The 26774-nt window shown below is 39.4% G+C and overlaps 1 protein-coding gene across 1 annotated transcript in view; it reads left to right on the forward strand.

Moving 5' to 3' along the window:
• The first annotated feature begins 5635 nt into the window (after nt 1–5635).
• cadm3 (cell adhesion molecule 3) overlaps nt 5636–26774 on the forward strand; it is a 303520-nt gene continuing 282381 nt past the window's right edge. The window contains exon 1 of the mRNA XM_062987563.1: nt 5636–5800. The gene's annotated coding sequence lies outside the window, so the exon portion shown is untranslated. The remainder of the gene's footprint in view (nt 5801–26774) is intronic.

Genomic DNA, 26774 nt, shown 5'->3' on the forward strand with positions numbered 1-26774 from the left:
CGGGATATTCCGCTGACGCACCAGCACCGAGTTTCTGAACCTCCCGGTTCGAGGCTCGGTGTTGCCACCGGTCGGCTGGGCGCCATCTGGCGGGCATAATTGGCAGTGCCTGCAGGGTGGGGGACCGGACTATATGTGTGTGGGTGGGTGGGTCTTCATGCGCTGTGTAAGGACCCTGATTTGCAGAAGAGACGCCCGTGCAGAATGCACGGACGAGAAGAGGAGGGCTGTACACGTGTAAAGAAGGCGTGGGGCAGCGGCGTGATCTCCTTGGATGCAGGTCTGGTGTGCCTGTTAGCAGCGGAAGACAGATTGGAAGCGCTAAAAATTGGGAGAAAAATTGGGGAGAAAATTCGGAGAAAAATAATTAAAAAAAAAAAAAAAAAAAAAAAAAAAAATATCATGTTTTTTTTAGAGATTGTTCTGGGAGAGCGGAATGTTTCTTTCAGCCTAAAAGCAGGGCCAAACAGCTCCTAGTCACAAATGGCTGAATTGTTAAGGCTCAAACTCACAACCTCTCGGCATAGAGTGATCGTTTTTGTGCTAAACCACTCAAGAGATATGATTATAATTTATTTATTAATTTATTTATTTATTAGGCTTTAATGTTATATTTTACACTTTGGTTACATTCATGACAGGACTGGTAATTACTGGTTACTGATCATTTATAAGTTTATGTTGAGTGTTAAACACCGCCACAAGCAATTTTATATCTCCCATTCATCTAACTTACATGTGTTTGGACCATGGGAGGAAACTGGAGCTCCTGGAGAAAACCATCACCCACACAGGGAGAACATGCAAAGTCCACACAGAAAGGACCTGGACCATTACACTTGGGAATCAAACCCAGTATTTTCTTGCTACTGAACAATACAAAAAAACTCTATTTTTAATACATACAGTTAAAGTAAAACGTTTACAAATACTTGTAAATAATATGTATGTCATGGCTTGGGATTTCTGTAGTTGTTTTTTATTTACTCTGACTTAATAATTAGAACTATACATTTAATCATACTGCTGAGATCCAGGGATTTGGGGTCCACTGTGGCGATCCCTAATCCATACACAAGAGCAGCCGAAAGAAAAAAAAAAGTTTTTTAACTTGCATGGAGTCTTAACTACTTGATGGCAATCTTGGCTAATTACAGCTGGTGAGTTCCTTTACAGATGGGGCTAGTTTTACTACACTCATTAAAGGTACATGGAACAGTGGACACTTTATTATGATTGGAAAAAAATCACACTATCAACAGGTGTAGAACTGTCACGTTTGTCTGTACAGTCAGATATCATCCAGGATTTACCAAAACTAAATTAGAAGCAGCTGAAACACATATGTTACTGTCCACAGTCAAGCAAGCTTTACACTGGCATGAGCCATGCAAGAAATAAGCCCATGCGCTTTACAGCTTATTTTTGTGTGACAACCATTAATCCTGGGTAAAGCTTGCTTGACCTCGGAGAGTGACACACTGTGTCTAGTGTGGCCACAGAATGCACAGATTGGTGTCCTGTGCAAAGTAACTGCATAGCTCCCATTTATTACGGGGAAACTAAACCCAACTGAACCCCAACTCTAACCAGTAACACATAAAATTAAATTGAAAAAAGTATAAAGAATGTCAAAGACTTAAAAATTCTATACTGAGGTGTGTCTAAGGGCCATGAATCAGAACTGAGACTGAATTACTACAGTACTGAATGACATTAGTGGCTCTTTGGTGAATAGCGAGAGTAGCAGCTGATATGGGGGTGGGAGCTGGAAGCTGTTCTACGCTCAGGTTCTTTCTGATAACGAAGAGCACTGAGCGTCACCTGTGAAAGCACGTAGCTGATAACACTGTACATTTCCCATCATGCATGCATGTTTACTTTCCTTCACAATACGATGCACTCTGTGACTCAGGCAGGATTAAGGCAGCATTATCAGTCTTCCCATATCGAATCTCTTGCATGGCTCATTTGATGTTTAAAAGTGCATTTTGGGCATGAGCTGCTGCTACTGTTCATTAGAAACTTTATTGAGAGACAGACTTGGGACTGTATGGACTTTGATTTGCGGTTTGGGTATTATGGGGCCAGCCTCTTTGTTCTAGTTGGTCCTGGGCCTATCTGCCACTACAGTCTATATTAAATCTCACGCCACACAGTGTGTAAGCCCCGTGCAAAACTAATCCTTAATCCTCCCAAGGCACCAATAACCCTCACCCCACCTCCTACCTCATCGCTCCCTCACTCTTCTCCACACTTTCTTTTTCAGAATGTCCCCTGGGCCTGGTGGACACTGGAACTTAATTTATTAAGAAAGAATCCTTAGACAAACACATTTTTTACCTTTTTGTACAAAAACAACAACAAATGCATCTCGAAGAACTTAGGCTTGATCCCTGATCAGTGTTGTGGTGGGTCCGAAACCTGTCCTAGGTTTAAGGCAGTAGTACTGAATTGGACAGTGTTCCAATTCAATGTAAAGCATTATACACTCACCCTGACATCCACTCATGTTAATAAAATAATCAATTTACCTATACAAGCATAATTTGGAAGGAAGGACAAAACTGGTGCCAATTTTACATGTACCCATTTTTTCACACTTTTTTAGCTCCACCCGGGAAAAAACTCACACTCAAGGTACAGTACAACAGTACAATAAATACAAAAAGACATTTCTAATCTAAAAAAGTAATTAAGGGAGACAAGACTAGAGACAAGTGTTGGTCAGTACATGGTACTGAGTAAATGGTAGGTGAGGTAGAAAACGTATTGTGATATGCAGGTAGCATATCAGATATACAGTATATTAATGTTGTTGTTTTGTGATGTATTATTACAAAATAGTTATGAAAGATAGATGATAAATTATGGTAATTTATTTGCATTCATAGCTTCTGATCAGAATTGTAGAATTTATTGCATGAACAGCTCTTTTCAGGTTTACACATTGTGCTCTTGGTGTTTTCTTTGCAGAATGCCTCTATTCAGCAAGAGTGGCTGAATTATCTTGGGTCTCCTCAACTAGTAAAGCCCCTCAATCTGTAGCAAATCGTATGGTATTATTGTCACCTCATTGAAATTAAGAATTCTTTTCATTCCTTTATATAAATTCTTTCATATTCTTTTTCAGCTTCATGTACCTCTCCAATTCTTTCTGGATCAGTGGACATTTGTTTTATCAGAACCCATAAAAATATCTTACTTTAGAGCAGACCCTGACTTTTTGAACTTTTTTATGAGGCAGGGTCATTATATTCCACACCTTAAATCACATTACATGAATTGGAACACCTAAATTTCTGAGTTGTTAAACCAGGGTACTTTTCCTTTGTGCACATTATGAGTAATTAATGTGGAAATCTAGGTCATTTTGAAGCATTCACATTTTCTCCTTGCAACTCTGCACAGTATATACTGAAGTTTTAACTCTTATTTCACTGAAAGATCTTGGCACAATAAATGTCAAAAGCAGCCCTGTACCTTGCTTGCCATGGTACAATTGTGGATAGTGCAACCACCGAAATTATCTGTTATACCCCATGTTGTTATCTAAAGTGGTTTTGTGATTGGCTACATCCAAGTTCTTTCATTATACCCTGAGAGCCCAAACTGTTTTCTGACCTTTAGAATTTGTCACTGATATGTTTTGTTCTTTTAAAACTTTGGGTGATAGAAGATTTACTCTTGACATACTGGTACTTACTCCTGACAATGCATGCTGTTCATTTTCAAGCACTTTTTTACATACATTGTCAATATGTATCATTTCACTGGGTTAAAAATTTAGTACTATTCCTCCCTCTTTTGTTTAGAAACTGGTTTAGCCAACTTACTTAGCTATCATTTGGCTGTTTGTAGTCTTTTTTTTTTTACTACATTTTGATATTGCATGGTATTATAAAGAATTTTGTAAAGACAAATAGGACATTTGTACTATGGGAGATGTGGTGTATGGTAAGTTTCAAATCTTGCCACTGATATTTGACATTGTTATTATCAACATTGACTGGGCTAAGTACAAAATGACCTAAGTACATCGCTTTCTTTAAACCACTGCACTGTTGTTCAGGCAGTGTGCTTTAGGTATTGCTAAACACAACTCCAGTTCCAGGCTTTATGGCAGAGAGAAGCATCAAGATCTTTCCGTACTGTGCATCATCCATTTTCATCATTAGTCATGATCAGATCGGCATTTCTTGCTGCTGAAATGCATTCTCATAACGTAATGCCCCAACCACAATATTTTACAGTGGAGATGATGTTACTGGACTGGTGCCATGTTGGAATAAAGTACACATAATACTAATATTTATTGTACTTATTTAAATGTATTTTAATGTATTTTTATTTCTTTACAATTTCTTAATGAGTGCTTCTTTCTTTTAACTAACTCTCAAATTAAAGCCAATGTGGACAACTCAGTCTGAGTGACAGTTGGTCTCATAGTAGCTATTTTCATGCCCTTCTAATTTAATGACTAGTGGCCTGACCTACACAGTATAGCTTTTATATATATTTTTATTTTAATACACGCCTTTCTTTTGTAAGGCAGTGCATCATGTTGCACATGATAACTGCTTAATTATTGCTGCTTACAAACTAACTGATAAGCTACAACATTATATAACCACATCCCACACATACACATTACAATGCATATTTTGTAACAGCTGTACATGTGACAGTCAGGGATATATTAAATAATGGGCTAATTGTAAGTAACCCATTGTACAAGGATTGAATTCAGCAGGTATGAGCAGACAAAAGACCTCAATGACTTTGATAAGGGACAAATCATTATGTCTAGACAACTGGGTCGAAAGTATCTCTAAAACTGCAAGGGGTGCTCACAAGCAGCTGTGGTGAGTACCTACCAACAGAAAAAGGGGACAAACTATGATCCACCGACAGGGTGTTGAGTGGCCAAGACTCATTAATGCCCCAGGACAGTGAAGGCTTCAGCATCTGGTATGGACAAACAGAAGGACAGATCACATAAATACTGGTGATGAGGTGATTGTGTCAGAACACACAGTGGATCAAACCCTCCTGTGTATAGAGCTGTGTGACTGCAGGCCAATCCAAGTGCCCTGTCCCTTGTCAAAAGCACCTTCAGTGGTCATGCAGGCATCGGAACTGAAGATTGGTTCAGTGGAAGAAGGTCTCCTGATCTGATAATTCCCATATCATGTGGACAGCTGGGCATGTGTGTGATGTTTACCAGAGGAATAGATGAAACCATGATGCACTGTAGGACAATCTAGCATTGCAGTGTTCAGGAGATGAATGACCTGCCGGTAACATCCTGGTACAAGACCAAAGTACCTTCAGATTTATCTTTGTGTCTGTAATATTTTAAAATTAATTTAAAAATTGTTATTGATGATGATCATGATTATGATGATTATTATTATTATTATTATTACATCATGGGTTATGAGTTATGCCCCCCCCTCTCGCTCTATCTCTCAGTGAGCTTTGGCCCCATTATTCGAATGGTATGGGCCAAATCGTATTAAGATCCCCACCCCTCCCCCTCCAACCCTTTGCCGGGTACCTCCCCCTCTCTCTCCCTCCTTCTTCCTCTCCCTCCCATCTGCTTTTCAGTCGGACCGTTTTTGCTGCAGTGAACGGTAGCAGTTGGAGAGGGTGAAATTAACCGAAAGAAAAACAAGAAACCCGTGAAGAAAAAGCGCAACAAAAGAATCGGACACATTCATCTAGCAGTTTGTAGCTAAAACCCAGGCAGCCTTTAAGTCGGGGTCCGAGCGGAGCATACCCAGCGGCAAGCGCAAAGGTGTGTATGTAAGGACGCTACTCTATTTCTCTGTACCAAAACACAGACGCGCACAAACACACGTAAAATAATTGTGCTTCAATGTTATATCTTGCATCATGCTCTTTAAACCTAGAGAAGACAAGTGGCATGTGCCAGGGATGCGAGTGGTGGAGCGGTGTGTTGAGGAATGCGCCCGCTCTCATCTTCACCTGTCAGATAAGCATAAACATGCTGATTGTAAAGCGCGGGCGGAGGCTGCGCTGTTGATGCCGAAGTGCGTTTGTGCTCTGTGTTGTAGGGCTGGTCGTTGTGTGCCCTCCTCTCCTTCGCTTCTCCTTTTCCTCACCCCTCCCTTTGCGAGCAGGCAGCAGCATCCCCCGCTGCTCCTTGCATCCCGCGCTGTGCACACCTGCTTGTGTTTTCTGCGTGTCGGCGGGGGGCTCCCGGTAGCCCTGCGGTCGCGCCGTGGTGCTGCCTTTCAGCGGGAGCGAGACAGAGAGTGGGAGATGGGCAGTGTGCACAGAGAGAAAGTGTGCACGGGCGGGTCTGTTTCGGCTCGCATCCAGAAGCAGCTTGGACCTTCAGGCACCTTCCAGTCCAATGCACAAGAATCTTGTGAGCCTTAATGCCCCATCCCCCGGACTTCTGCTCAAGTTGCATGCGTTTCTCCTAAATAACGGAACAACACTAAAATCGGTCCCTGTACAGATGATGCTGGATCTCGGTGACAAGCGGCTTCGCCACGGCATGGCCCCACGTGTGTGTGCGCGTGTTATTGCGTGCGTTATGGATCTTGTGTCTTAGTAAACTAGTGTGCGCACGTGCCTGTGTGAGTGAATGTGTGATTTGAAATTTGAATAGCAATGACTGGGTAAGTACTTGGTCAGAGTAGCATCTATAGTGAGGGAAACCATTATTATTATTATTATTATTATTATTATTATTATAATTATTATTATTATTATTATTAATATTAATATTAATGATCATATGCTGAAGGTCTGTTTGACCCCTGTCTACCACATGGATTGTGTCCTATATGCTTCGGCCAAAACATTGTGACCCCCTCCCCCCATTCCACTTTCCCCCAGTGTGTGCATTGGAATGCTTGTTTTGTAACAGTTGTGCATGACTGGGCTATATTAAATGGTGTGTTGGAGGTAATAACGTGTGCATGTTTCAGATGCAGCAGATATGGGCAGGCAAAAACATCTTTACTCTTGTTCCTGAACTGGTTCTGTTTAGGCTTCTTAGAACACTGGTGCTTTTTCAAGAAATCAAATTTGCGAACTGGAACAGAACCCCTTCCACGTCAGTCAAAAAAGGTTATTAGGGACTCTAATGGGGGATAAATTGTTATGGCCAGACAACATGTTAAAACATCTATAAAACAACAATGGCTGATCACAAGTGGTCGTGGTGAGTACCTACCTACAGTGGTCCAAGGAGGGACAAGCTACAAACTGATAGGTCTATTTAATTATTACTTCATTAACACTTCATCCTGATTAGGGCTACAGTGAGTCTGGACCTCACCTGTGAGGCACTGGGTGCAGAGAGTGGCTAAATCCTAAACAGGGTGCCAATTTATTATTTCATTCATTTGCTGTGTACCAGTGTTTCAAATCTGAATTCATGTGTGGCTTTGTGAGGCACTGTGATAAAGTGAGGTCTTGTTCGAGGTGTACTTATGCCTTGTGCCTGACATTTCTGGACCAGGATCTGGGTCATTAGACAGTGGCATTAATAGTTAAATAAAGTAAAAAAATATATAGTTTTCATCTTTGGTAATCATTGTACAGGGATACATGAAGTGAATGAGTAAAAAGTTAAATTTCCTGGTGTGGGATTTTGATTCACCTCAATCTAAGCTAACTACAATAGTATGTGCACATATCTGTGTGTGTGACTTAAGTTCTTGGCATTTTTTCTGGCATAGCTAAGTATGGGTCATTATCTGGACAGGTCTCAGGGATCATCTTACTCACACCTGGGGTGTGTCTTTGTGTGTGTGCGTGTGTGTTTGTGTGTATTATGGATCTTGTGTTTCGAGCCTCTCTGGGCTGACTACAATATTGTGTATGTGTGAGCTTTTGTCACATAAATTCTTAGCCACAGCTGCTTTTGCATGGTGCAATATTTGGTCATAATATAGTGGCATGTTAAGTTAAAAAAATGCAATAAATCACTTTTTATACTTATTCAGTAATTTTCAGTAACCTTTCTCTTGTGTGGCAAGGTATGGGTCATTTTCAGTAGCACTGAACAGTGGATGCCAGACATATCCACCAATTATTTTTAGGACCCCCAAATTGACCCATTTACTTATACCTAAAGAAGGCACCATTGTGCGCAGATTAAATGTAGACATGCCAAACCTCTTACAGACAGTGACCAGAGGTGGGGTCGAAAATCAGGTTTGTTGGAGCCTGGAACTGTGCTGCACCCATGCTATTTGCTGTGCCATCATGCCATTCATGAAAATTAATCATTAATTCAAGTTAAATATTACATTCTCCTGCATCATTTGTTAACAGTTTACAGAAGAACATACACCGATTAGGCATAACATTATGACCACCTCCTTGTTTCTACACTCACTGTCCATTTTATCAGCTCCACTTACCAAATAGAAGCACTTTGTAGTTCTACAATTACTGACTGTAGTCCATCTATTTCTCTACATACTTTTTTTTTTAGCCTGCTTCCATCCTGTTATTTAATGATCAGGACCCCCACAGTACCACCACAGAGCAGGTATTATTTAGGTGGTGGATGATTCTCAGCACTGCAGTGACACTGATATGGTGCTGATGTGTTAGTGTGTGTTGTGCTGGTATGAGTGGATCATACAGAGCAACACGGATGACGTTTTTTAAATACCATGTCCACTCACTGTCCACTTAATTAGACACTCCTACCTACTTGGTCCACCTTGTAGATGTAAAGTCAGAGATGATCGCTCATCTATTGCAGCTGCTTAAGTCATATTCTAGACCTTCATCAGTGGCCACAGGACGGCGCCCACGGGGTGCTGTTAGCTGGATATTTTTGGTTGGTGGACTATTCTCAGTCCAGCAGTGACAGTGCGGTGTTTAAAAACTCCATCAGCACTGCTGTGTCTTATCCACCTCTACCAGCACAACACACACTAACACACCACCACCATGTCAGTGTCACTGCAGTGCTGAGAATGATCCACCACCCAAATAATACCTACTCTGTAGTGGTCCTGGGAGAGTCCTGACCATTGAGAAACAGGGTGAAAGCAGGGTAAAAAAGTATGTAGAGAAATAGATGGAATACAGTCAGTAATTGTAGAACTACAAAGTGCTTCTATATGGTAAGGGGAGCTGATAAAATGGACAGTGAGTGTAGAAACAAGGAGCTGGTCATTATGTTATGCCTGATCAGTATAGTTTAATGCTATAGAAAGTGTTATATTAATAATATATAAGATTAATAATATTAATCTTCAAACCTTTTGTTCCACATTAGTAACTGTCTCTTTTGCTCTTTTTGTATTTAAATTTTTTGAAGCAGGCACTCATTTTCCCAGTAGCGACCAAAACAAGAAAAATGTATGTATTCATGTATTCACCCCCACTTGTTTAGTGGTTAAGCCACATTTGCAGCTATTATAGCCAGTAGTCTTTTTGGATGAGTTAGCCCATTATGGCCTATTACTCTTCTCAAAATTATTCAAGTACTGCTGGGTTGACTGTTGAGCACTGGTGTACAGCAGTTTTGAATTCTTACTACAAATGTTTGTTTACATTAGGACTGTGACTGGACCAATCAGAGGCTTTTTTGCCCCATTTAAACCACTCCACTGTTGCTTGAAACTGTGATAAAACCTTCCTCACAGTTTAAGCAAATGGTGTTGTTTATGTATTGTGGTTCTTAATGTACCCCATTTCCAGAAAAGTTAGGACCTTTTGTTAAATGCACAAAAAAAAAAAAAAAAAACTCTGTTTAACTGACAAAAGTACAAAGAAAGGACTTTTAAATGTTTTAGCTGACCACACTGATTGTATATGAATGCGAATTTGATGTCTGCAGCACACACAAAAAAGTTCAGACAGGCACAGACAGATAAAGAGTACAAAGTTGAAGTAATATTAAAGTTGGGTCGTGGCTTAATACTTTGTGCCACACTTCATTAGAGAATTGTCAACTGGAAATTTGTCAACGTAAAATTTTTTCAATGCAAATTGAAAATTGAGTTTGTCGTTTTCTCAATCTACCATACATAATATTGAATACTTTGAATTTATTTTATTCAAACACAACAAAACTGTGCTTACAGTCAACCACAGAGGCTGTATTTTAGGGCCCTTTTTTGCTGTCAGTGGAACTAGTTTTACAACCACAAATAACGTAAAATGTCTAAAAAGTCTGGAAAGCTTAACTTTAATTTAAACATTTTAAACAACACATTAACTCAGAGACACACTGAAATTTTATAGAATGTTAGTTCCAGCTGAAAAATCCTCTTCTATTATTTATCAGCAGACACGGCATTCTAAATTATTGTTGTCCAAGCAGAATTGGAAAAATGGTGCACAAGCAGCAGGCAGGAGCCTTTTATATGGGGTTGCAACTTACAACTATGACAAACAATGTATACACTGAATAATTCCCAGTCATTCATTCCATCTAGCCTATGTACAGTGTACATAAAAACACACGTTTGTGATCTGATTAAGATAAATTATTTCAGATTTATTTCCATCTTTAATGTGACCTAGAATCTGTGACCTAAAATAAAACAAATGTTGCATAAGTGTGCAAACCCTTTTATAATGAGAGATGTAGTTAAGTTTAGAATTAACCAGTCACATTTAGATATTAAATAGTCGTCAGTGACACCAGTGACTCTGATTAACCCTAGTAGGACTTTATTGACATTTACTTAATTGCATCTTACTGCAAAAACCCACAAGTTAATTGTAGTTTGTGTTGTAACTTTGTAAAAAAGTAAAAAAAATATGTGTTTTTAATATTGCTCTTTAAAAGATATACTTAACTACATATAAATACTTTATCTATTACATCCATTTCTGCATTTCAGGCCTTCAACACGTTCCAAAAAAGTTGGGACAGTAAAACATTTACCACTCTGTAATGTTGCCATTCCTTCTCACCATCTAAAGGACGCACAAGGATACCAAGCGATGAAGTGGTCAGGTGTTATTTTGTCCCATTCTTCCTGCAAACACGTCTTAAGGTGTTGAATTTTCATTTAAAAATTCTCCACGCATTCTCTATTGGAGACCGGTCAGGAGTGCAGACAGACCTATGTCAAGAAAGATGTTCTGTTTAATATTGTTTTTCACACATCTTTAGCAACTGTTAAAAATAAATATTGTATTTGATGTATTTAAATCAATATGAATTGGATCATTATTTTACATAAGAATAGAGATTAAAGTTCCTTTAGTGTCCCGCTTCATTAATTGACTGTTGTGGCCTAGTGGTTAAGGTACTGGACTAGTAATCAAAGGTTGCTGGTTCAAACCCCCCTACTTCCAGGTTGCCACTGTTGGGCCCTTGAGCAAGGCCATTAACCCTCATTTGATGAGGCTCTTAACCCTCATCAGCACTGTAAGTCACTTTGGATAATAGTGTCTGCTAAATGCCGAAAATGTTAATGTAAATGTAATTGAGATTCAGATTAACTTTTTTGTCGTAATTTAAAAAATGCTTATTTGCATAAATTAATGTTTTTTATAATAATAAATTAAATGTATTACATAAATTGCATTTCTATAATCTATAGAATTGCTATATAAACCCCTTTCTTGGTATCACATTACACATAGAATCACATTGCCAAACTATTGCAGGGCTCTAGAGTGCGAGCAATTTGGTCGCACATGCGACCTAATTTCTCAATGGTGCGACTAAAAAAAATCTCAGGTCGCACCGGTGCGACCAGGCGTCCGAGGGAAAGAAAACAACAACAGACACACATTAGGCCAATATCATGGTCTAAACCAATCAGAGATAGTGAAGGGCGGGACAATATTGTAGCGGTGATATGTGAGCGACATTCAGCTCAGCCAATCAGAATGCAGCACCAGGTTTATACACGTGCGTTCAGACGTTCTGCCGTAAGTTTAGTTTTGTATATGAGACTCGCCGGATGTCCCCAGAATGGAAGTTCGGGTTCTGGAGCTCGGCGGTGTAAAGTGTTGTAACGCTCACTTAAGTCCTGACTAAACAGTTAAAGTGACTCGACCCTGTCGTGTGCCTTTATTCCCACACCTCCACCACCGCACAGCAAAAGACCCGCAGCATCCCCACCGGACAGCGGCTAGGTGAGCCGACCCTCTACAGTAGCAAGGGGCTAATGCTAGCGGTAAAGTGCGGCGATAGTGAAAGTAAAAACACGACAATATTTTCGTTAAGTAAAATATAAAAATAACTAAAAGACCAAAATATATTACAATACATGTAGTCAAAATACGCAGTAAGTGCACCGCAAGCGATTTTGGGAATCTGTAAAAGATTCAGTAAAGCCGATAATATAATGCACTGCATTTAAGATTACACTCTAACACTCTAGAGCCCCATACACACACACAAACATATACATATAATTTTAAATATACACACACATATAAATAGATATACACACATACATACACATTTACTCTATTATTTTTATAATTTTTATAAGTGTGCTATAATTAGTCTGTAATACTATAATTAACTGTAAAGAAGACAGTGGCCGGCAATAGTATATTTGTGACTGGTTCTAATACATTTCGAACTGAAAGGCTGAAAAAGCCCAATGCATCTATAAAACACATTACATGCCGCGATAAATGCACTGCCCAAGTGTCCCCTCTCCCCACTGCCCTTCATTGTCAGGCAGCAGCAAACAGATCATCAGACGAGGCCATGTTGACCAGATTGTTAGTTATTTCCAAGTCAATATTGCCTGTATGGACAGTGATTTAAAAAAAAAAAAAAAAGTGAACCTGTAAAACTGCGGTGTTAAATGCGATGCGGTCGAAAATTTGGGTGCACCTAACTTTTTTGTGCACCAGTGCAACCAGTGCAAAACGTTAGTCTAGAGCCCTGTATTGCTATTTGTACTAAATGAGTCAACTTGTACTGACCACTTTAACACTTTAAATTGCATATTAATCAAGTCACACATATATAAGATGCAATCCAGTGCTTTTAGTGAAATCACTGTTAACCAGGCACTGGTGTAGGTATTGGGAACAAACATGTATCTGTAGTGTCTCCTTTTTTATAGCGTGAATCATAATAGAGTGTATAGATTGAAGGCGGAAATACTCTGGATAGGGCACCAATCAATTGCAGGACTTTGGCCAACCCCCCAACCCCCACACCAGACAAAGCCAATCATGTTTGTGTAGACCCTCAACCTGTAGGAGTTTTAAGATTCAAACCTGTATTTCAGTGTTGGTGGGCTAGCATAGACCATAGACCATTGCACCACCAAGGCCCCTGAGCTCAAAAGATATTTTAAAAGTATAAAACAAACATGAGATCATATTTTAATTAATGCCCTGCACCTTGCAGTTTGACTGTTGGTGTTAACATCTTGCTGCACTGAAAGCCTGAGAATGAACTGAATTAAAAGTAATAATTTTAATAATTTGGTGTAAAGTAAATATTTATTCATCTTCAGTAATTTCCTCATCTTGATCATAGTCTCAGAGAGCCTGGAGCCCACCATCCAGTGTCTGGAAACACTGGGTGCAAGACTTGTTTACCTTTCACTTAGGGGTAACTACTACTAGCCTACTACTGTGCCTGTTTTCAAAAAGTGGGACAAAACCAGAGTATGCAGTGGACATGGGAACCAACACAGACACGTGTAAAACACTCTAAAGTCCTCATACACCATGACTGGGGATAAGGAGCCTGGTGCTGTGTGGCTTTCAGACTTCACTGGCACTACTGTAAAACATCTAATTTAAAAATACAATACATTTTGATATATCTGCTGAGCACGTGACTTACTGAAATTTATGCAGATCAGTTTGTGCAAAACCTCACATTTTCAAATGTGATGGCAATTTAGGTAAAAGTTATACTGTCCTTTTCAACCCAATTTTTATACACCATGTTTAACATTGCAATGATTGCAGCAGACAATAATCATTGACACACTTATTAGAAGTCTAAGGGTAGCTGTCCATAAAATTTTAAAATATGCATTTATGTGATAACAATTTAAAACTAACTGTTAAAGTCTGACAATTATAATTGGAAATAGACAAAAAATAAACACAGCTTTCTGTTGCATTATACATTTTAACATCTTGATTTTGTGCAGGCCACAGGTCTGCTTTAACCAAACTCCTCAGATCATGCCTTTATAGTCCTTACTTTGAGCACAGTGGCACAGTCATGCTAGAAGAGGTGGGACGTTTTTGCCCATAACGTTTGAAGCATATAGTAGTTTGTTTTATATGTTTAAATTTATACACCAGTTAGCAATAGGTGTGAATAAAACATTTTACTTCAGTAAAAGTAAGGAGTGTACTTTTGGCCATGTAGTGTACCTACTTGATTTATTATTTATGGGCATCCATTTTTTCTTTAAATGTATACAGTTTTACCCGGTTGTCACACAAGTTGAACCACACACAATTCACTCCTTTTCTTTCACACACACACACACACACACACACACACACACACACACACACACACACACACACACACACACACACACACACACACACACAACACATTTACACATTTATACCTGTAAACATTAACATGTGCAATTCACATTGTGGGTTGCATTGCATTTGTTCTTATGTGCAGTATAGAAAAATTATATAAATAGGAAATGGATAGTAAGGTGAAAGACCAGTGTATAGAATGTTGTTTGTCATTGTATACATTAAAGTCATTTGTGTGTGCAACTGTCCTGATAATAAACAGTTGTGTGCATGCAGCAGTGCTCAGTTGTTCATGAGCATGATGGAGTAATGATGTGGCTGAAGTGACGGCATGATGGAAGGCACTGACACAGGTGATGACCAGGGTGAGACAGGTCAGCGATTATTTTTCCTGCACGCTTCCTGGTTCTGGAGGCATGCAGATCCAGCAGTGTGAGCAGCTTTACACCAGTGGTCCTCTCTGCAGACCTGATGATGCACTGCAGTCTGTTGGCGTCATGTTTGGTGGCTGAGCAGCCCCACACTGTGATGTACGTGGTGATGACAGACTCTATGATGGCTGTGTGGAATCAATAGCTTATATAACCACATGGTCAGGAGATTATTTTGACAAACCTTTCTCAACTACTACAGTGCAGGGTTACTTTTATAAATGCCACTTAAAAGTTATGTTAACCATGTCCAGAAGTGGCATTGAGTTCTCTGGGCTTTGAGTCATCTGGGATGGACCACCACTGTATTATGGTCAGATGATTCAGTATTTCAAATCTTTTTTATTTATTTTGAAGAAATGGACACTGTAGGCTCTAAACCAAAGACAACAAGGGCAATCCATACTGTCCCAATTTTTTTGGATTGTGTTGCAGGCTTGAAATGTAGGAATGGATATATATATATATATATATATATATATATATATACAGTGTATCACAAAAGTGAGTACACCCCTCACATTTCTGCAAATATTTCATTATATCTTTTCATGGGACAACACTATAGACATGAAACTTGGATATAATTTAGAGTAGTCAGTGTACAGCTTGTATAGCAGTGTAGATTTACTGTCTTCTGAAAATAACTTAACACACAGCCATTAATGTCTAAATAGCTGGCAACATAAGTGAGTACACCCCACAGTGAACATGTCCAAATTGTGCCCAAATGTGTCGTTGTCCCTCCCTGGTGTCATGTGTCAAGGTCCCAGGTGTAAATGGGGAGCAGGGCTGTTAAATTTGGTGTTTTGGGTACAATTCTCTCATACTGGCCACTGGCTATTCAACATGGCACCTCATGGCAAAGAACTCTCTGAGGATGTGAGAAATAGAATTGTTGCTCTCCACAAAGATGGCCTGGGCTATAAGAAGATTGCTAACACCCTGAAACTGAGCTACAGCATGGTGGCCAAGGTCATACAGCGGTTTTCCAGGACAGGTTCCACTCGGAACAGGCTTCGCCAGGGTCGACCAAAGAAGTTGAGTCCACGTGTTCGGCGTCATATCCAGAGGTTGGCTTTAAAAAATAGACACATGAGTGCTGCCAGCATTGCTGCAGAGGTTGAAGACGTGGGAGGTCAGCCTGTCAGTGCTCAGACCATACGCCGCACACTGCATCAACTCGGTCTGCATGGTCGTCATCCCAGAAGGAAGCTGATGCACAAGAAAGCCCGCAAACAGTTTGCTGAAGACAAGCAGTCCAAGAACATGGATTACTGGAATGCCCTGTGGTCTGACGAGACCAAGATAAACTTGTTTGGCTCAGATGGTGTCCAGCATGTGTGGCGGCGCCCTGGTGAGAAGTACCAGGACAACTGTATCTTGCCTACAGTCAAGCATGGTGGTGGTAGCATCATGGTCTTGGGCTGCATGAGTGTTGCTGGCACTGGGGAGCTGCAGTTCATTGAGGGAAACATGAATTCCAACATGTACTGTGACATTCTGAAACAGAGCATGATCCCCTCCCTTCGAAAACAGTTTTCCAACAGGATAACGACCCCAAACACAACCTCCAAGATGACAACTGCCTTGCTGAGGAAGCTGAAGGTAAAGGTGATGGACTAAACCCAATTGAGCACCTGTGGCGCATCCTCAAGTGGAAGGTGGAGGAGTTCAAGGTGTCTAACATCCACCAGCTCCGTGATGTCATCATGGAGGAGTGGAAGAGGATTCCAGTAGCAACCTGTGCAGCTCTGGTGAATTCCATGCCCAGGAGGGTTAAGGCAGTGCTGGATAATAATGGTGGTCACACAAAATATTGACACTTTGGGCACAATTTGGACATGTTCACTGTGGGGTGTACTCACTTATGTTGCCAGCCATTTAGACATTAATGGCTGTGTGTTGAGTTATTTTCAGAAGACAGTAAATCTACACTGCTATACAAGTTGTACACTGACTACTCTAAGTTATATCCAAGTTTTATTTCTATAGTGTTGTCCCATGAAAAGATATAATAAAATATTTGCAGAAATGTGAGGGGTGTACTCACTTTTGTGATACACTGTATATATACAGTGTATCACAAAAGTGAGTACACCCCTCACATTTCTTCAGATATTTAAGTATATCTTTTCATGGGACAACACTGACAAAATGACACTTTGACACAATGAAAAGTAGTCTGTGTGCAGCTTATATAACAGTGTAAATTTATTCTTCCCTCAAAATAACTCAATATACAGCCATTAATGTCTAAACCACCAGCAACAAAAGTGAGTACACCCCTTAGTGAAAGTTCCTGAAGTGTCAATATTTTGTGTGGCCGCCATTATTTCCCAGAACTGCCTTAACTCTCCTGGGCATGGAGTTTACCAGAGCTTCACAGGTTGCCACTGGAATGCTTTTCCACTCCTCCATGACGACATCACGGAGCTGGCGGATATTCGAGACTTTGCGCTCCTCCACCTTCCGCTTGAGGATGCCCCAAAGATGTTCTATTGGGTTTAGGTCTGGAGACATGCTTGGCCAGTCCATCACCTTTACCCTCAGCCTCTTCAATAAAGCAGTGGTCGTCTTAAAGGTGTGTTTGGGGTCATTATCATGCTGGAACACTGCCCTGCGACCCAGTTTCCGGAGGGATGGGATCATGCTCTGCTTCAGTATTTCACAGTACATATTGGAGTTCATGAGTCCCTCAATGAAATGTAACTCCCCAACACCTGCTGCACTCATGCAGCCCCAAACCATGGCATTCCCACCACCATGCTTGACTGTAGGCATGACACACTTATCTTTGTACTCCTCACCTGATTGCCGCCACACATGCTTGAGACCATCTGAACCAAACAAATTAATCTTGGTCTCATCAGACCATAGGACATGGTTCCAGTAATCCATGTCCTTTGTTGACATGTCTTCAGCAAACTGTTTGCGGGCTTTCTTGTGTAGAGACTTCAGAAGAGGCTTCCTTCTGGGGTGACAGCCATGCAGACCAATTTGATGTAGTGTGCGGCGTATGGTCTGAGCACTGACAGGCTGACCCCCCACCTTTTCAATCTCTGCAGCAATGCTGACAGCACTCCTGCGCCTATCTTTCAAAGACAGCAGTTGGATGTGACGCTTAGCACGTGCACTCAGCTTCTTTGGACGACCAACGCGAGGTCTGTTCTGAGTGGACCCTGCTCTTTTAAAACGCTGGATGATCTTGGCCACTGTGCTGCAGCTCAGTTTCAGGGTGTTGGCAATCTTCTTGTAGCCTTGGCCACCTTCATGTAGCACAACAATTCGTCTTTTAAGATCCTCAGAGAGTTCTTTGCCATGAGGTGCCATGTTGGAACTTTCAGTGACCAGTATGAGAGAGTGTGAGAGCTGTACTACTAAATTGAACACACCTGCTCCCTATGCACACCTGAGACGTAGTAACACTAACGAGTCACATGACATTTTGGAGGGAAAATGACAAGCAGTGCTCAATTTGGACATTTAGGGGTGTAGTCTCTTAGGGGTGTACTCACTTTTGTTGCCTGTGGTTTAGACATTAATGGCTGTATATTGAGTTATTTTGAGGGAAGAATAAATGTACACTGTTATATAAGCTGCACACAGACTACTTTTCATTGTGTCAAAGTGTCATTTTGTCAGTGTTTTCCCATGAAAAGATATACTTAAATATCTGCAGAAATGTGAGGGGTGTACTCACTTTTGTGATACACTGTATATATATATATATTAACAAATTAAATTAATCATAGTGTCTGCAATGAAGTAAAAACCAAAGTAAATGCAAAAAACACTGCATTTTCCATACTGTCCCAATTTTTTCTGATTTGCGCTTGTAAATAGCTTGAAGGCTTTGGCATAATGTTGTGTATCTTATTAGTGATTATGAATAAAAGTAGGTCTTGTAATTTCCAAAAACTGCTGGCAGCATAGTAAGCATAACATTTCCATAAGCATACAATTTGCTTCAGATAATGTTAGTAATCTGTGTGATTGAAACACCTTTACTTAATATGCTTTTTTATATTTCTTTTATAATGATCTAGGTTTATACGTCTAATCAAAGTGGGATTTTTATTCAAATTAAACTGAACTCATGCACATAAAAAACTTACTTTAATAAGGTTCTATCAGGTACTTTGATTAAATATGAGAAATTAGGAAAATTATGGGCTAGAAACCTCTGCAGTAAATTAATACAGCACTAAAAAAACATTTCTCCAAAATTCTGGCATATGTCTTAATAAAGTCATGAACTACTGTTCAATCAGACAATTTACTGTGGTATGATAATGTAAAGTGCTTATGCTGATCATTGTTTTTATACCAGACAGCCAAGCTGAAAAGACTAATGATGAAAATGATGACTGTCAAAAACTGATGAATAATCAATGCATGTGTGAATAAGATATCAAAGCAGAGTTTTTCACTTACCTTGGTGTAACATGATATATATATATTAACTCAGACATTAAGACTACCAGTCCAGCTACTGCATGGTCAGTTATATATATATATATACTATATATATATATATATATATATATATATATATATATATATATATATATATATATATATATATATATATATATATATATATATATATACAGTGTATCACAAAAGTGAGTACACCCCTCACATTTCTGCAGATATTTAAGTATATCTTTTCATGGGACAACACTGACAAAATGACACTTTGACACAATGAAAAGTAGTCTGTGTGCAGCTTATATAACAGTGTACATTTATTCTTCCCTCAAAATAACTCAATATACAGCCATTAATGTCTAAACCACCGGCAACAAAAGTGAGTACACCCCTAAGAGACTACACCCCTAAATGTCCAAATTGAGCACTGCTTGTCATTTTCCCTCCAAAATGTCATGTGACTTGTTAGTGTTACTAGGTCTCAGGTGTGCATAGGGAGCAGGTGTGTTCAATTTAGTAGTACAGCTCTCACACTCTCTCATACTGGTCACTGAAAGTTCCAACATGGCACCTCATGGCAAAGAACTCTCTGAGGATCTTAAAAGACGAATTGTTGCGCTACATGAAGATGGCCAAGGCTACAAGAAGATTGCCAACACCCTGAAACTGAGCTGCAGCACAGTGGCCAAGATCATCCAGCGTTTTAAAAGAGCAGGGTCCATTCAGAACAGACCTCGCGTTGGTCGTCCAAAGAAGCTGAGTGCACGTGCTCAGCGTCACATCCAACTGCTGTCTTTGAAAGATAGGCGCAGGAGTGCTGTCAGCATTGCTGCAGAGATTGAAAAGGTGGGGGGTCAGCCTGTCAGTGCTCAGACCATACGCCGCACACTACATCAAATTGGTCTGCATGGCTGTCACCCCAGAAGGAAGCCTCTTCTGAAGTCTCTACACAAGAAAGCCCGCAAACAGTTTGCTGAAGACATGTCAACAAAGGACATGGATTACTGGAACCATGTCCTATGGTCTGATGAGACCAAGATTAATTTGTTTGGTTCAGATGGTCTCAAGCATGTGTGGCGGCAATCAGGTGAGGAGTACAAAGATAAGTGTGTCATGCCTACAGTCAAGCATGGTGGTGGGAATGCCATGGTCTGGGGCTGCATGAGTGCAGCAGGTGTTGGGGAGTTACATTTCATTGAGGGACACATGAACTCCAATATGTACTGTGAAATACTGAAGCAGAGCATGATCCCCTCCCTCCGGAAACTGGGTCGCAGGGCAGTGTTCCAGCATGATAATGACCCCAAACACACCTCTAAGACGACCACTGCTTTATTGAAGAGGCTGAGGGTAAAGGTGATGGACTGGCCAAGCATGTCTCCAGACCTAAACCCAATAGAACATCTTTGGGGCATCCTCAAGCGGAAGGTGGAGGAGCGCAAAGTCTCGAATATCCGCCAGCTCCGTGATGTCGTCATGGAGGAGTGGAAAAGCATTCCAGTGGCAACCTGTGAAGCTCTGGTAAACTCCATGCCCAGGAGAGTTAAGGCAGTTCTGGGAAATAATGGTGGCCACACAAAATATTGACACTTCAGGAACTTTCACTAAGGGGTGTACTCACTTTTGTTGCCGGTGGTTTAGACATTAATGGCTGTATATTGAGTTATTTTGAGGGAAGAATAAATTTACACTGTTATATAAGCTGCACACAGACTACTTTTCATTGTGTCAAAGTGTCATTTTGTCAGTGTTGTCCCATGAAAAGATATACTTAAATATCTGCAGAAATGTGAGGGGTGTACTCACTTTTGTGATACACTGTATATATATATATATATATATATTATCATTTTGCACACATTTTTGCAACTACACTTCAGTGTGACCATGCAGTAGCTGGACTGGTAGTCTTAATGTCTGAGTTAATGCCTTACCTGCATTTCAACTTGTGATTTATATCCAAGACTGTGTACATGGAGGCATTCAGGCTTTTTTATGGTGTTAAATTGACTCCAAAACTTTGATGTTTACTAGGTTTTTTTTGTGTGCAAAATATAAACATTCAGTTGACAACAAATTTGGTTCTTGGTCACCCAGATTAATAGAACCTGTCTAGTACGGTGTTTAGGATTAAAGAGTAGTATTGTTAAGAGAGACTCAGAGTAGAATACTCACTATTTATATTTATGTACTGTGTAAGTGCTAACAAGCTTGCCAACAACTGCCAGCTTCAAAGCAAGCTAATTAATAAGCCAACATATTGCCATGTACAGCAATTCATGGAATAAAATTTTAAATGTGTAAGTGCATTTTATAAAAATTTTTTTTACTTTGTTTAAAAAACAACTTGCGCTGAACCTTAGTGCTTTAAAACTATACAACTCATACAATCCATAAACCCTAAGAGACCACACACCAACATTCAACCCAGGTAGATAATAACAATAATTCTTGAAGGTTGTTTTTTGTTGATCAAGTTGATCAATTCTGTACTTTTTTTAAGCAGCAGTATGTAAAATCTGGGTATTAAGGGATTTGGCAACCCCATTGGCAGAAACTCAGTATTGCAATCTAATGGCAGCAAAACAGTTTGTAATCCCATCTGTGCTGTGCACCCTTTCATTATGTGGTTTAACCTTAGTGAGGCGAGTGGCAAATCAATACAAATGAAGTAATATTGCTATTGTGCTTCAACCTGTGTGATGCATTAAACTTGTACTAAAAACGTATGCCAATCCAAACTGAGTTTTTATTAAATTTTAAGTTTTCCAGCAATAACACTGTTTAAGATTAATGTTATTTAGTTATATAGTCATCTTCATCAATTTTATCCAGAAAAAAGAATTACGTGGTACTGCAGGACCTACTAGCATTAGGCTAGGTTCACAAGAACATTTTGGGATCTGTCACTGCATAAACAGATCTAGGACTGTCTCATATTTGACAAAAAGTGTCTTATTGCAATTATTTTGTTAATTATTAAGAATAATGCATTTATTTGCCAGAATACTTCATTTTTATTCATTCTTAAATTTGTAATCATAATAGTTATTATTTTAGTGATGATATTTTCAATATTGTTGCTGGGTTTAACAATAAGCTGAGTTTAAATGTAGTTTGTATAGCAGTGATAATCTTCTGATTTTATTATTATGATTTTATTATTTCTTTGTGGAATGGATTCTGAATTTGGTGCAGGTTAAAATAATTACATCATAAAAGTGTTCAAGATTCATCTGCACATACAGTACATGCTTTGAATTTTTCAAATTTTCTAAGTTTTGCTCTATTGGATTCAGATCTGATGACTGTGGAGGTCATTGATTAACCCGTAGGAAATAACTTAACTTTCATGCTGGAATTAACCATAATAAGATGCACATGGTCAGCAATAATACCTAGATAGGCTGTGGTGATCAAATGATGTTTGATTGGTATTAAGGGCTCAACGGGTGCTAAACACATTTGCCACACTATTACAAAAATCATCATTTATTAAACCATGCAAACATTTTTAAAACTGTAATCATTTTTACAGTTTCGCTGAGCATGTGTCCATTGTAGCCTTAGCATTCCTGTTCTTGCAAGCTGTTCAAGCAGCACCTGGTGTGGTTTTCTGTTGTGGTTTTATTTCTGCCTCAAGGTTTCATGTTTTGAGTTGCTTTTCTGCTTACCATGGTTGTGCTGAGTGCTTTTAAAAGCTGAAGCCATCCAGCCGTCTAGGCATTCCCCATTCCTCATGAAGAAGACATTTCCACCTTCTAAACTGCAGCTCACTGAATGTTTTTTTTTTTTTTACACTGTTCTGTGTAAACTCTGAAGACTCTTGTGCACGAAAATCCCAGAAGATTAGCAGTTTCTGACATACTTCAACCAGCCTGTTTGGCACAAACAGTCAAAGTCACTCACATTACAGTATTTGGATGTCTCAAACTCTTGAATCTTGTCTGTGTAATTTTATGCAGTGCAGTATTGACACCTGACTGGCTAATTGAATAATAAGCAGGTGTAGATGGGCAGGTTAAGAATTTCCAGCTGATGACATTTCCAGAGCACAACAACACTGACTCTTCAAAGCTTGTGCCAACACTCCAGAATCAGAGGCTTTTCTGTACAGCTCACTAATGATTTGACAAGCAAGTCAATGTATTAAGTATGCAAAACAACTAGATAAGGGAGGATAATTTGAGAAAAAGTGCTGTAAACTGAGTGGAACTTTTTTGGCAACAATCAAGCACATAAAATATATTGCCATCGACAGTGACCAAATTTTAAAATATTTTGTGGAGAATCCACTTCCCTACACAATTCCGAGTTCAAAGTTTGCTGCACGTTAAAATTATTTAAAATGTGTAATTAAATGTGACATGTATAACTTTTGCACATTTCATCCCTCCATCTCTGGATCATGTTGCATTAAACAAATAAACTGTTATTGTGTGTGCAGAAGGTTGTTTTCTGCAGATAATGCCTAGTACACACTACACGATTTTTGCCCTGATTTTCGCTCTCCAACTGGTCGCTGCTAGATTTCCCGGCTCGAAGGCAACTTGGCATTTCCTCGGCTCTCGATCGCTATGTGTGAACTGCTCAACCACTTGATCAGAGCACTCGCAGACTGAAGAGAGATATCTAGCATGCTAAATATCTGGATATCATTCGGGTGACTGGCAGGGAAAATTTTTACAACGTGGGACAGGGGCATAATATAGTTTCTATCAGAATTCATCTGCACACACACATTTTACAGTATTTCTTATTGTTCTTGACAAAACATAATACCAACGTTGCATTGCAAAAAATATTTATTAACCTCCAACTCACTACAGAACAATCCATGCTGTTTGCGTAGCCAAATCAACTCAGATTCATTTATTTTTCCTCTTTGCTTTTACGCTGCACATCAGCGCACAAACAACCCCCATCACCAATCAGTCTTGTATAGTGCGATGAAACAGGACCCACCACAACCCTGATCAGGATAAAGTGTTGTAAAATTGAAGTGCATAACCAAGTATTACCTATATATATTTTGAACTATTGTGATGATATCCAATAAAATACCCACTTTTCTCCTGTTATGTATTGTAACATAACAGAGGAAATAAGGTATAAATCGAAATACAGATCATGATGCATGCATAACAGGCAACATTTGTTTTATTCATTTACATGTAATGTTTCTTTTTCCCTAATTAATATTTCAGTATATTATAATTGGCTACTTAAATTGAAATATGCCCCTTCAGAGTCTACATCTTTCATTTCAACACTTCCAGTGTTTAACTATAACCTGTAGACTCATAAATCTATTTGAACAGCAGCATTTGAATAGCACATTTACTGCAAGAATCGCCAACACATTTACATGTTAATGCATTGACTGAATTATTTAAAAACTAGATAACAGTAAGATAGTAATTGTGTCATATGGACAGTTTTGGTGCTCATGTAACTCATCCCCCCTCCCCCTTCCTTATTTTTACATATACAGAACACTTCTGATCATTTGTTTCCAAAGTGCCTCTGGCTTTTTTTTTCTAATGAGGCAAGCAGTGCTGTATAGTAGAACAGTGCACCACCACTCTTGTGTCAGCTAAACCCTCCAGCAGATCATTTTCTTTCATATTAGAGTTTATATATACAGTGGTGCTTGAAAGTTTGTGAACCCTTTAGAATTGTCTATATTTCTGCTTATGCATATATTTATATATGACCTAAAACATCATCAGATTTTCACACAAGTCCTAAAAGTAGATAAAGAGAACCCAGTTAAACAAATGAGACAAAAATATTATAATTGGTCATTTATTTATTGAGGAAAATGAGTGAGTGGCAAAAGTATGCGAACCTTTGCTTTCAGTATCTGGTGTGACCCCCCTTTGCAGCAATAACTGCAACTAAACGTTTCCAGTAACTGTTGATCAGTCCAGCACACCGGCATGGAGGAATTTTAGCCCATTCCTCCGTACAGAACAGCTTCAACTCTGGGATGTTGGTGGGTTTCCTCACATTAACTGCTCGCTTCAGGTCCTTCCACAACATTTCGATTGGACAGGTCAGGACTTTGACTTGGCCATTCCAAAACATTAACTTTATTCTTCTTTAACCATTCTTTGTAGAACGACTTGTGTGCTTAGGGTCGTTGTCTTGCTGCATGACCCACCTTCTCTTGAGATTCAGTTCATGGACAGATGTCCTGACATTTTCCTTAAGAATTCTCTGATATAATTCAGAATTCATTGTTCCATCAATGATGGCAAGCCGTCCTGGCCCAGATGCAGCAAAACAGGCCCAAACCATGATACTACCACCACCATGTTTCACAGATGGGATAAGGTTCTTATGCTGAAATGCAGTGTCTTCCTTTCTCCAAACATAACGCTTTTCATTTAAACCAAAAAGTTCTATTTTGGTCTTATCCGTCCACAAAACATTCTTCCAATAGCCTTCTGGCTTGTCCACGTGATCTGTAGCAAACTGCAGACTAGCAGCAATGTTCTTTTTGGAGAGCAGTGGCTTTCTCTTTGCAACCCTGCCATGCACACCATTGTTGTTCAGTGTTCTCCTGATGGTGGACTCATGAATATTAACATTAGCCAATGTGAGAGAGGCCTTCAGTTGCTTAGAAGTTACCCTGGGGTCCTTTGTGACCTTGCCGACTATTACACGCCTTGCTCTTGAAGTGATCTTTGTTGGTCGACCACTCCTGGGGAAGGTAACAATGGTCTTGAATTTCCTCCATTTGTACACAATCTGTCTGACTGTGGATTGGTGGAGTCCAAACTCTTTAGAGATGGTTTTGTAACCTTTTCCAGCCTGATGAGCATCAACAACTCTTTTTCTGAGGTCCTCAGAAATCTCCTTTGTTCGTGCCATGATACACTACCACAAACATGTGTTGTGAAGAGCAGACTTTGATAGATCCCTGTTCTTTAAATAAAACAGGGTGCCCACTCACACCTAATTGTCATTCCATTGATTGAAAACACCTGACTCTAATTTCACCTTCAAATTAACTGCGAATCCTAGAGGTTCACATACTTTTGCCACTCACAAATATGTAATATTGGATCATTTTCCTCAATAAATAAATGACCAAGTATAATATTTTTGTCTCACTTGTTTAACTGGGTTCTCTTTATCTACTTTTAGGACTTGTGTGAAAATCTGATGATGTTTTAGGTCATATTTATGCAGAAATATAGAAAATTCTAAAGGGTTCACAAACTTTCAAGCACCACTGTATATATATATATATATATATATATATATATATATATATATATATATATTGCAACCCCAGATCAGAAAAAGTTGGGACAGTATGGAAAATGCAAATAAAATAAAAATGCAGTGTCCCTTAAATTTACTTTGACTTTTATTTGATTGCAGACAGGATGAACCTGAGATATTTCATGTTTTATCTGCTCAACTTCATTTCTTTTA

The sequence above is a fragment of the Trichomycterus rosablanca genome, chromosome 25 (genome assembly GCF_030014385.1).
Source record: "Trichomycterus rosablanca isolate fTriRos1 chromosome 25, fTriRos1.hap1, whole genome shotgun sequence".
NCBI classification, from domain to species: domain Eukaryota; kingdom Metazoa; phylum Chordata; class Actinopteri; order Siluriformes; family Trichomycteridae; genus Trichomycterus; species Trichomycterus rosablanca.